This window comes from Papio anubis, chromosome 13, assembly GCF_008728515.1.
Source record: "Papio anubis isolate 15944 chromosome 13, Panubis1.0, whole genome shotgun sequence".
NCBI classification, from domain to species: Eukaryota; Metazoa; Chordata; class Mammalia; order Primates; family Cercopithecidae; genus Papio; species Papio anubis.
In genome coordinates this window covers 15413165-15425657 of record NC_044988.1, presented here as the reverse complement: position 1 = coordinate 15425657, position 12493 = coordinate 15413165, and the positions used below count along the sequence as shown (strand labels likewise).

Below are 12493 nucleotides of genomic sequence, written 5' to 3'. Positions count from 1 at the left end.
ACACAGTATATCTATACATAGATATATACACACATAAAGTGTATATATACTGTATGTATATAGCATACTGTCTATATATACTATACTATGTGTATACTATGTATGCTACATATATTTATATACTATATATTATATGTGCTATATATATTTATATAGTATACTATAGTATATATAGTATACTATATATTTATATAGCATACTATCTATATATAGTATACTATACATATTATGTATGCTATATCTGTATATGTGTGTATATATCTATATATAGATATACTATGTATAATGGTGTGTAATATACAGTGTATATTATATATAATATGTATATGTATATATACATATGTATACTGTAATATATATACGTATACTTATAGATAATATATTACAGTATTATATATACACTGCATATACATCTACATGTATATTATATACACCATGTATACATATATGTACACATATATGTATATTATATATATACACACACACTCTCTTTATATATAGGCTTTTCTATATAATGGAGTGATCATTTCCTTGTTCTTTATTGACATTTGTTGGCCATATTTCACTTCTACAAATTGTTACAAAGGTTAAAGAGCAGATCAAGCAGACAAAAATGAGCTTTGGAGGCTCAGTGAAGATTTTGAATGTGCTGGATTGCAGAGTCTTAAAGAATGTAGAGACTGTGATACATATACATCATGGAATACTATGCAGCCATAAAAAAGAATGAGATTGGCCAGGTGCAGTGGCTCACGCCTGTAATCCCAGCACTCTGAGAGGCTGAGGCAGGTGGATCACCTGAGGTCAGGAGTTTGTGACCAGCCTGACCAACATGGTGAAACCCCGTCTCTGCTAAAAAATACAAAAAATTAGCCAGGCGTGGTGGTGGGTGCCTATAATCCCAGCTACTCACGAGACTGAGGCAGAAGAATGGCTTGAAACCGGGAGGCAGAGGTTGCAGTGAGCTGAGATGGTACCAGTGCACTCCAACCTGGGCAACAGAGTGAGACTCCATCTCAAAACAAACAAACAAACAAAAAAAACAAAAACAAAACAAAAAAAATCATGTCCTTTGCAGCAACATATATAGAACTGGAGACCATTCTTCTAAGCAAACTAACACAGGAACATTAGTACTGCATGTTCTCACTTATAAGTGGGAGCTACCCAACAAGAACATATGGACACAAAGAGGGGAACAACAGACACCAATGGTGGAGGGTAGGAGAAGGAGAGGATGAAAATAACTACCTATTGGTTACTATACTTATTACCTGGGCGACAAAATAATTTGTATACCAAATCCCTGAGACACACAGTTTACCTATGTAACAAACCTGCATATATACTTCTGAACCTAAAATAAAAGTGAAAAAATAATAGAAATGGAAGGTTGGTTATGAGCAAAAGGATGGGATGAAATGAAGATGACTGGACTTGGCTATTAAGTAGCAACAGATCACCTTTTGTGAACCAGGTTCCGTAGACTGGTGGTAGTGGAACTCCATTCGTACGGGTAGACCCAAGATCCCACAATGGTTTCTTGAAGATTATATTTTCAAAAAGTACATTCTGCAGGAATAAGCTCTAGGACTAACACCCTGTAGAGTTATTGAAAAGACATTTACTTTCAAAGGATGTCATGAATCATCAAATGACCAGAACAATAAGTTAATCCGGTAGGGTAGGAGTCTATTTGTGAGTTTAAGAGTGGAGAAGATATTTTAATATTGTACTTCTTTGTTCAGGTATCTCCTCAGATTATGTGGGAAAGTTCTTAATAAGGAAGTTAAATAGAGAGGGATAATAACTTTTCTTAATATACAATGCACATTTGATGCCATCAAGATTGGCAAATTTCCCAGATCAAAAGCTGTTATTAGCTCACTGTTTCTTTAGCCAATATATTTTTATTCAAATTATCTACTGTGCACTGACATGCAAGAGAAACATCCATTTCTAATAAAATATGGCCTGATATTATCTAATGTGTTAAATCTAAGGGTCATCTCAAGAATACAAAGTTTAATATAACTCCTTAAGGACTGTACTAAATAAATATCATTCTTTTGCAGTAATATCATGACCATATTATTTTTAATTGCTGTAATAAATGACTTCTGTTCAGATAGCTTCAGAAAGATCCTCCCAGAGTTTATTCATTGGTGCAAACGCTGATGTGCAAACAGCAAGAGGCTGAATGCATGCATAATCAATAATGCATCTAGAAGCTCTCAACAGAATTTAGTCAGAGTATCTATTAGACCTTGTCTCTCAATATCTCATCTCTCTGGCTAATTATTCATACATTTCGGGGAATCTTGACTGCATTAAGCCTCCTTCCTTTGGACAATGAGGGGAAAGAAATTACCCCCAGAAGGATGAAAAGTACTTTTCTGCAGTGGCTCCATACATATAAGAACCTGTGACTCCATGGTAATGCATAATCAGCACATATTTCAGAGTCCTTCATTTATTCAACATTCATTCAAAAACTCTTATTAAGTACCTTCTAGATGCCAGGCACTATTGGGAATAGAGCAGACAAGTTCCCTGCTACCTGTATAGCATTTAGCAGAAGACAGAAAAATAAACAAGTAAATCTATATATAAAGATACTTTACAGCTAGTCTAGATAGGCCTGAAAATAAAAATAAAGAATGGAGTATTATAATGCAGGGAGTGGGGTTGACAGTGCTAATTACATTAGACAGCTAGGGAAGACCTCTTAAATGAAGTGACTTTGAGCTGAAGATTTGGGAAAAGAGATATCTGAGGCTTAGGCAACCACAATTTAAAGACCCTCAAGTGGGGTTTAGTATGCTGAAGAAAGAGAAAGAAAGCCTGCCTGGCCAGAATGTAGAGATCATAGGTTAAGAGTGGTATGCAGGAAGACTGTGTAAGGTCTTGTGAACAGTGATTGAGAGTTGGATTTCATTCTCACTGAATTTGGAAGTCACTGCTGTGTTTTGAGTCAGGGAATGACATGATTTGCTTTTTCTTCCTCCTGCAATTGTTCCCTTTGCTTTTTCTCAGGTGCTTTCTCACTCAACTTCTCCACAGGTTTTCTGAGTCAATGTTTCAGATAATATGTTCTCTGGATAGTTCCTGTCTGTTCAAGTAGCCTCATTCTATGAAGTGATAGTAGTTGTATTGCTACTCTTTTTTAATAATTGCATAATCATCCCCACATTTTTGGTTTAATATCACATGAAATGTGATACCATAAAATCATATGAAATGAAATTGATTTGGTTCCGTTGTATCGGAGTTTGCATACTAACAGCCTATGGGTCACAGACCATAGACATACTGTATTTGGTCCATTCAGAATTTTACAAATAGAGAAATTTGTCATAAACATTGAGAGTAACATGATGATCTTTTTTTGTATGTTTCTAAAGGATTATATTTGGAAAATAATGTTAGAGAAAGACCTTACAAGAAGAGACATAAGGCAAAGCGAAAAGGTAAAGAGGCTGGGGAGGCAAGTTTTACAAAGTTAAAGATGAAAGGCTGGAGATCAGCACTCATTGTATATGACATGCATTCTTTGAGACACTGTCTATTTACAGCCATTTACAGCTAAAGGGATCTAAGAGGCAATATATATAATGAACCCACTGAACTCATATTGCATAGGTTCAAATCCTAGTTCTAATGCTTATTAGATATCTGATTAGGGGACTCATTACTTTGTCTTTCTATGCTTCAATTATTTTATTCTCTGCAAAGTTGGGATAATATAGTAAGTACTTTTTTCATAAGGTGGTTATGAGGATTAAGTGATTAATACATACGAAGCACTGGGAACAACGTCAGTCACTTAGTAACATCCATTAAGCTATTACTGTTATTATTCTCATTTTACAGATTATTCAAAAAACATGATTCTCAAACAACTAATTGACATGGCTGAGGTTACCCAACAAGTTAATGAAAGAGTCAGATGCTGAAATTAGGTCTGTTAGAAAGCGCTGCTGGAGATAAGCGTTTTAAGAGTAATTTGAATAATTTGGCTTGGGAACAAAAAATTGACAATTTTATCTTTGTTTAGCTCAAGTTTTATTATCAATCATTCCAAAAAATATATCAAGACTTTTTGCCAGTCTTAAAAATTGTTAAGGACCAAAAAGAGATTGTGTTTATGTAGTTTGTATCTATTGATATTAATAATATTAGAAATTAAAGCTAACAAACTTAAAAATTACTTATGAATACATTAAAAACCTATTAAATGCTTTCATAAATAGCATATTTTTAATGAAAATTATTTTCTAAGACAAAAATATTTAGTGAGAAAAGTGGCATTAGTTATATTTCTGCAAATCTCTAATGTCTGTCAGAAAGACAGTTGGGGTCTCATATCTACCACTGCATTCAATCTGTTGCAATATCACTCTGGAAAACTCAAATGAACATGCATCTCCTTACTCATAGGAAAGTAGTTTTGACTTGACTTACCTTCTGATAGTCTCAAAGATCCCCAGAGGTTCCCAGACCATATTTTGAGAATCATCAATCTAGGTAAAATCAGAGATTTGAGATGGGAGAGATACAAACTTTGCCCAAGTCTCCCAATTTACTTTGGAAGTGGAAACCCAGTGTCCAAGAGCAAACCTTTCCAGTGAGAAAACATTTGTTGCCTTTGCACAAGATGACTCCAGTTAAAATAATCACAACAGATGTCTACAGCCACCCCAAAATATTCATTACTTTGACTAAATATGAAATATTACCCCTCCAAACCCTTTCTCCAGATTCATGTGTCTGAAAGAGCTGAAGTGAAATAGAGATGGTGCACAATTGCTCAGAATTAAATTAATGAGTAAAAGAGTGTACTCTGAATTCACAGGAAAATGAGAAAAATTCCATGTGCTCACCTTCTTCTTGTCCCTCTAAGCTCCTTGGAATTCCTGAGTATTACATTAGTTGTCTTTGTGGTGGGAGTTGGGGAATTCTAATGTCCTCTTCTTGCAGTTGGTGGGCATAGATGAGGCATTTGAAAGATAACATCTACCTGATAATAGACCCAATGACCTGTGAAGATTTCAGTTCTCTTCTTATCCATCAGATCTTTATAGTTCTGAAGACCTGCGGTTAGACAGACTGTATGTAGAGAAAGAAAATTATTTTCTTATCTAAAAAACTTTAGATAAACCATTTTTGTAATGGGGTTCATTCTGATGAGGTCTGAGTATTTGTGGACTCCTCAACAGACTAAATCTTTTATTTCTTCAGGCAAATCTTGAAGTTCCACATTGTCTCTTAATGCCATCTGTAATTTATCCATGTATTCATTCAAAATTTGTTGGCTAGCTATTATGCCAGTTAGATACTGCTGACTAAAGATGAATGTCCAAATTTATATATTTGAAGAGTTCGGAAGAAGGTATAAATTATTTAAATATATGTGAACTATATGTGAAAAACACTGAACTAGAGACATGGATACACTGCTTTGGAAGACACGTAGGGGAAGAGTAATTGTAGTTGAATGATTTGTAAAATGTTTCTCACTGGGGCTGGGTCCTGTAGGAGGCATTGTGATTCAGGGGATTCTTGATGAGAGAAGGGCATTCTTGAAAGGAACAGAGTGAGTAGAAGTTTGTAGCTGTGAAGAAGCCTGAGATGTGCAGGGAATGATGAGAAGCTGGAATGTAGGGTGCACATGAATGGAGGCTAGAACAAGATTGGAAAGGAAGGCTGTGGTTAAACTGGGGACAGGCCCTAGGGATTGAAAAGGGGTATTTGTACTTTATTCTCTAGGCCACAGGGAACCATCAGTGGGCTGTTTTCTGTTGCAATGTATGTTTTAGAAAGATCTTTCTGCTTGTAGATAGGCAGGAAGAGGAATGAGTTGGGGGATGGAAGCAGTGCTTCATGTGAGTTAAGATGGTTTACTTTCACTAAGGCAATGACAATGGGAAGAGAAGGGAGGCAGTGGGGTCAGAGTTGAGAGGTATGTAGAAGCTTGCATCAACCAGACCTCATTCTAGATGTGGAGAATGAGAGTTCATCCTTAAGGACAACTTATAGGAGACTGAACTGGTGAATTAAAGTAGTTACTCATTCAGGTGTAGAAAACTGGAGTAATGACAGGAGTTCGTAGAAATGCTGATACTGATTTTAAACATTCTGAATTTGACCCATCTATGGTTTATCTAGGTGACACTTAGAAATACGAATCTCAAGAGAGGTTGAGAAGAAGTTATGTGTTTTCTTTCTAGAAACATCTGTAACCAGCTTAGTGTATACTACATATGAACTTGATGCCAAACCCTTTGCTGTTGTTTGTATAGATGTCTTATGTCTTCAGCAAGAAATAAAATTTTCAAACGGCTCCAAATATTCGTCCCTAGTCGTAAGCTTTTAAAAGGCAGGAACACTGGGTTCGACTTCTTTTGTTTTGTTTTGTTCGACTTCTTTTGTTCGACTTCTTTTGTTTTCTCACAGAGCCTAATACAGGGGTAGGCATAAATTGGGAGATAAACACTTAAAGGTATTCTTTAAAGTAAGAAGATAGAGTCAGAAAATGAAGGCAATGAAGAATAGTTTAGGCCAGGTGGGGTGGCTCATGCTTGTAATCCCAGCACTTTAGAGGCTGAGGGGCAGATAGATCCCTTGAGTCCAGGAGTCCTAGACCAGCCTGGGCAACGTGGCGAAATCCTATCTCTAAAACAAACAACAAAAAAAGCAAAAATTAGCCAGGAGTGGTGGTGCATGCTTATAGTTCCAGCTGTTTGGGAGGCTGAGGTTGGAGGATCCTTTAAGCCCAGGAGGCGGAGGTTGCATCAGCCGAGATCACTCTGCTGCACTCCAGCCTGGGCAACAGAGCAAGACCCTGTCTCAAAAAAAAAAAAAAAAAAAAAAGAAAAGAAAAAAAGAATAGTTTAGAAAATTGAGCAATTAAAGTAATTCAGAGGACTTAAAAAAGAAAAAAAAAATCCTTCATATAGATTCTTAGTAAGAAGTGGGGAGAAAAATGGAATCCAGAGATACAAAGAAAGATGAAGAATATGAGTAATTACGGCTTTAAAAATATTTAATGCTAACAGTAATTGAAAGAAAGATTATTGCCAGAAGGGATTTTTTTAAGAAGGGAATTAAAAAAATATAAAATCCTTGTAATGGTACATACTTTTAGAGAATTTAAACAAAAAAGTCATTGAGAGTTAATAATAAGGTGTTTGAATTTGATAGTTTCAGTAAAAAATCCTGGATCTCTGAATATAAAGACACTCAATAAACAAAAGGTGCCATTTATGATTGATATAATTAAAAGGGACTTAAACACTTTAAAAATAATATTTTGGGTGTTTTGCATCCCGTAGGGAGAGGGGTATCTCAGTATCCTCTCTCTATCCTCCATACTGAGTATTGATTGACTGAAGGGTAAATTCCTACTGTCCAGAGACAGAGATAAACTCAGTGGAATGGACTAGGTTTTTTGCTACAGGAACAATGGTGACTTTGTCAAGCAAATTTTTCACTTTGTTTTATTTTCAGTCTATATGTTGTTTTCTATCTCATTTTCATATATCATTACATATCTATGATTATTATGTAAAAATCACTTTTCTTACTTTGTAACAGATACTGGTTTGCTTTAGAAAGTGTTAAAAATCTAACTTCTGATCAGCTTTAAAGAACATAGTCTCTGAGTGGTCCATGTCTGATCCATACGATTATTTTAACTTTTTTTCGATACTATTGATATTCAAACAAAAGTAACTTAAGAGAACCTGCCAGATGAATGAGATTGGGTCATATTCCTCTTCAATAATAAAAATCTTGCTGAGGCTGGCACCTGGAGAAAGGCTAGTGAGATTAAAATCAGTGACTCTTTCACCTCCCTTTGCTTTGTCAAGCATAAGAGAAAGAGGGACTATGAAGCCTTGACAAGGAGAGCAGTGACTTTAATTAAGGGCAAGAAGGGCTCAGGCCTTGATTCCTAATTGTAGATGTTTTTTCAAACATCAGAGGTGCAAACTCAAAATACCTTGCAATTTACTGGTGAGTACAGTCTACTTAAATAAAGGACTATTTAATTCAAAGAAATTTAGAAGGCTTTTTCTTAAGCCAGCTTTGTGTATATTATATTATCGTATCCCTGGAGAATGTAAAATTCTGAATGTGGACCTGCACATTGCTATTTTTTTCCCCCACTTGGATCTTCTTTGGTGTGTATGTGGCTGTGCTTACATGTGTCTCCTATGTGTCCAGCTTATTTTTGGGCGTAGAGGAGAGGTTCCTGATGACTTGCACTCTTTACTTCTCACTACCATCACATACATTACTTTTATAGCTTCCATCCTGCCATTTCAATGAATGGGAAATACGATCACAGGGTAACATGAGTTAATAAGTAATTTTAGGAGGATATTGCTTAAAAATGGTTTCTCAATTATGTTCCATTTGGTTCCTTGTGTTGATAAAATGAGAGCTTCCTTAACAGTAGAATTCACATCGTGAAGTTGAGTTGAAGTTTGAGGATTCTTGCTACCATTTAACATTTAATGGCATTCAGTTTTCTTGACTCATATTTTTGACATAGTGTTCCATGTTTCATCTGTCACCAATACAGTCCTACTTGGATCTGTAAGCCAAATGAATGCCACCTATTAAATATTGTAGTGTACTCTTCGATTGTTCATTTATTTAGTAGGTTTTTATTAATTTAATGACTATGGTCCTAGTCCCTTTCACATATGGTGCCATAGGTGGAGGAAGGGTTCAAATGTTTCCATAGTATTTATATTTTTTGTTATGTGAATGCCACACAAGCAGCTCTGCAGCCAGAATTTCTTGGTGGCCCAAATATAAAGCCTTCTAATTAGAAGTATGTGGTGCTATAATAAAAACATTATCAAACCAGCTGTACTAGGTACAGATTTTCTGTTTTGATTCATGTGTGTGCATCTATTACAAACACAGCACAAATAGAATATAAAATAAGTTAACACTCACAGCCAAACCTGTTAAATTTAGTTCAACAAATTGTATGAAACCCTCCATCTGTTTGCTACATTATTCTCACAATGATAATAGGCAAGGCAGATTTGCTAGCTGGGTTTTGTAGAGAGAATGGCTTGTTCAAAAAATAGGTAATAAGCTCCCCTAAATGAAACCAAACCAAACAGCATTATTTTCCTCTCTGTGGCTTTGAGTGTTTATGTTGTGATATTACATTTACACGGATGTTATTACTGATCTGTTGTGCCAAAGAATAATTTTGAAGCTCATTTATCAACAATTATTTCTCTGGCCAGTATGAATGTTCCAAAAGAGCAAGCAAGTGTGAGGAACAGAGCTTTTGATTTCTTTAGTAATAGGTCATGAATAGCTGCTTTTTGCCTTTGGTACCTTTTTCTATGATTTGCTCTTGGCATTGCAAATACATTTATATTTTCAAATATACAGGAGGGCCCCAAAGGTCTTTACCATGTAATAATTTGTAAATTAAATAATACTCACATTGTAGGGTTATTGAGGATTGCATGAGATAAAGAAGCATCTAGCACCAATGCTGATTTCTAAGCTGATGAAGCTAACTTGACTTACTTACCTGTCAGCACCTACGTCCTATTAGTAATAATTGTAAATTACTGCAGACATCTCTCAGAATTCCTATGACATGTCTTTCTAGAAAGCCAAAATTTTTCTGAATATAGTTTTGGGAACAGCTATCTTAGTTCTCAGATACTAATTCTCTTATTGTCTGAGAACTAAGACAGTTCTCAGATACTCATGATAATTTTTATTTTATTTTTTCAATTTAAATGAACAATTATTTAGCTCCTACTATGTGTGAAGAATTTGTGTACTAGATATATAGGAAGTAAAGATAAATACATCACAGTCTATACAGGTTCAAACATTAATTTGAAACACTAGTCACACTTTTATTCCATTAAACACTGATTTTCCTTCCAGTTTTTGGATTTTTCTTGGCTACGTGCCTGGAAAAACCTTAAAACCTATCAAGAAGACATATACCATTCATGCCACACATATAATATCATTCATTGTTTTAATTATTCTTTTATTTATTATTATTTTTATATATAAACAGCTCTGGAGGCATCCTATAGAGATAGAAACCATGGCACAGATCAGGTTTCACTGCCACTGTGTGTGTTAGTAAACCAAGTATCCCCAGGTCCTCTGGCTATCAGGGCCTACAGGCCCTTTTTGTATCTGGATAGTAATAGTAGACCTCCCTACTGCCACATTCAGCATAACCACAGGAAGACTTGTCTTCAGGTTCTCATCCCTTTTGTATCTGGAAATCCCCAAGGAACACATTCTGTTTTCCAAATTTAATTCTGGGGGATGGATTTGGGAGTCTTGTGGCAGCTTCTCCAGGCTGCTTCCACACTCCCTTGCAACTTTGTTCCAAATGTGAAAACAAGCCTCTCATCTGACTCTCTGTAGTATACTTATGATTAAATGCAAACATTTTGCAAACTCTGCTGAAGAGCTGCAGGTAATTCAGGAAATTACAACACAGAAAAAAATCTTAAATATGAATTTGCCTATTATAACTCCATAATATCAGATGATGTCTACTGGTTTTCCTTCTCTGTTCCAACCCAGTGGCAGTGTTTGCCTCCACAATAGGAGTGAGAACATTTGACCAGGTTTCCTTTATTCAGAGATCTGACACCCCAACTTTCTCTTGGGCTAACTGCAAAGAAAAAAGAATAACAAAACCCTTTCTCTTTACCTTCAGGCTGTGGTCCATGTTGCAGTAAACCTATAACCTCCTTTTCAGATGAAACTCTACCTCTATTTAAGAAGGCCTTTTATGTTATTAGATAGAAGAGTTTAGCATCTGGTTTTCTCAGCTCACCCATTCCTGAAAAGCAGGATTTATAAATTCAAATATTTTTGTAATCTGGTAAATATAAATGGGTGATGGGCCGAGCACAGTGGCTCATACCTGTAATCTCAACACTTTGGGAGGCCAGGGTGGGCAGATCATGAGGTCAGGAGATCGAGACCATCCTGGCTGACATGGTGAAACCCGTCTCTACTAAAAATACAAAAAATTAGCCCAGCATGGTGGCAGGTGCCTGTAGTCCTAGCTACTCAGGTGGCTGAGGTGGGAGAATGGCATGAACCTGGGAGGTGGAGCTTGCAGTGAGCCGAGATTGTGCCACTGCACTCCAGCCTGGGTGACAGAGCGAGACACTGTCTCAAAAAAAAAAAAAAAAGTATATATATATCCATATATATATATGGGTGATGTGGGCTTGTTATAAGAAAAAGTATACTGTCTTCAATCTTTTTGAAATAAATGGTCGGGCTTCTTGGGTGTATTTTTTAACACAACCTTTGATAGGAAAAAGTTTAGGAAATATTTAGCTTAAGTGTGATGACATTTATCATCTGACATATATAATAAATAGGGAAAGATGGGAACCGTGGTTAGTGGATAACAGATGCTTCACCTACAGAGAACCTGGGACTCAACTTTAGCTGTTGACACCACATGAGAGCATGAGTGGGGCATTCCCAACTCTTCCTACTATTTGGAGAGACAACAGGAATTCCCATTTCTATGAGGTGACTGGGTTTTGCTTCCAAAATTTAAAAAACACTATGAGGGTTGATATTGTATGTTTCAAATGAAGCATGTTGGTAGGCCACATCTGACCTCTAGGGTGCAGTTTCTCAGCCTCTGTTGAAAAGGATTTGGGCTTCACTTTTGCAAAGCCAAAAGGCCAGAAGGTCAATGGAAAGTTTTTTGGTTTTGATTTTGTTTTGGCCAAATCTATACATAGTGTTTTTATTGTTTTGTGGAATAACAGCATCAACAAGTTATGACATTATAATAGTATTTTGTCTCTGCTACATAGACAAGATGAAGATTTGGGGAAGAACAGTAGTTCACCTGAAAATGTTTGATTTAGTTACAGGAATTAGTTTGGATAGAAGAAAGGACATGAGAGGTTTGGAATCAGACAGACCTAGGCTTAAACCCATCTCTGACATTCAAATGTAAGTTGGTGTAAAAGACAAACTCTATGACTCACCTTCTGAACTGTAAAATGGGAGTAATAAAGCTTACCTTACAAATAAGAGTAAGGCCAGATAATTCATACAACTGGCTGGTCCATAGTAAGCATTAAAAAATACCAGTTTCTTCTTTTCTACCTCCTGTTTACTTGGTTGTTTATTAATTTCCACCACTTGCCTTAGTTCCAAAGCCAGAACTTTTAAGTTTGTTTTGTTTCTCTGTGTAGGTTTTGCAGTGTTTAGAAGTGGGATGGCTATCTCAACAAGTTCCAATAAATTCCTAGTTTTATCAAATGGAAGACTGTCTGGTCTCTTGCCCAGGATTTGTTATGGCACTTCCCCAGTACATTTTGTTGTATTCCTAGTGCTGCATTAATCCATCTAGCTGTGCTCACTTGACGTCTAATGGTTGGTCCTGCTGACATAACCTTAGCAACCTTATTCTCCTTGTTAGTATCACCCACAGCAG

At 36.1% G+C, this 12493-nt stretch overlaps 1 long non-coding RNA gene across 1 annotated transcript in view; it reads left to right on the top strand.

Annotated features, from left to right (window-relative positions):
• LOC103878459 overlaps positions 1-12493 on the top strand; it is a 291089-nt gene that overhangs the window by 80537 nt on the left and 198059 nt on the right. The window lies entirely within an intron of this gene.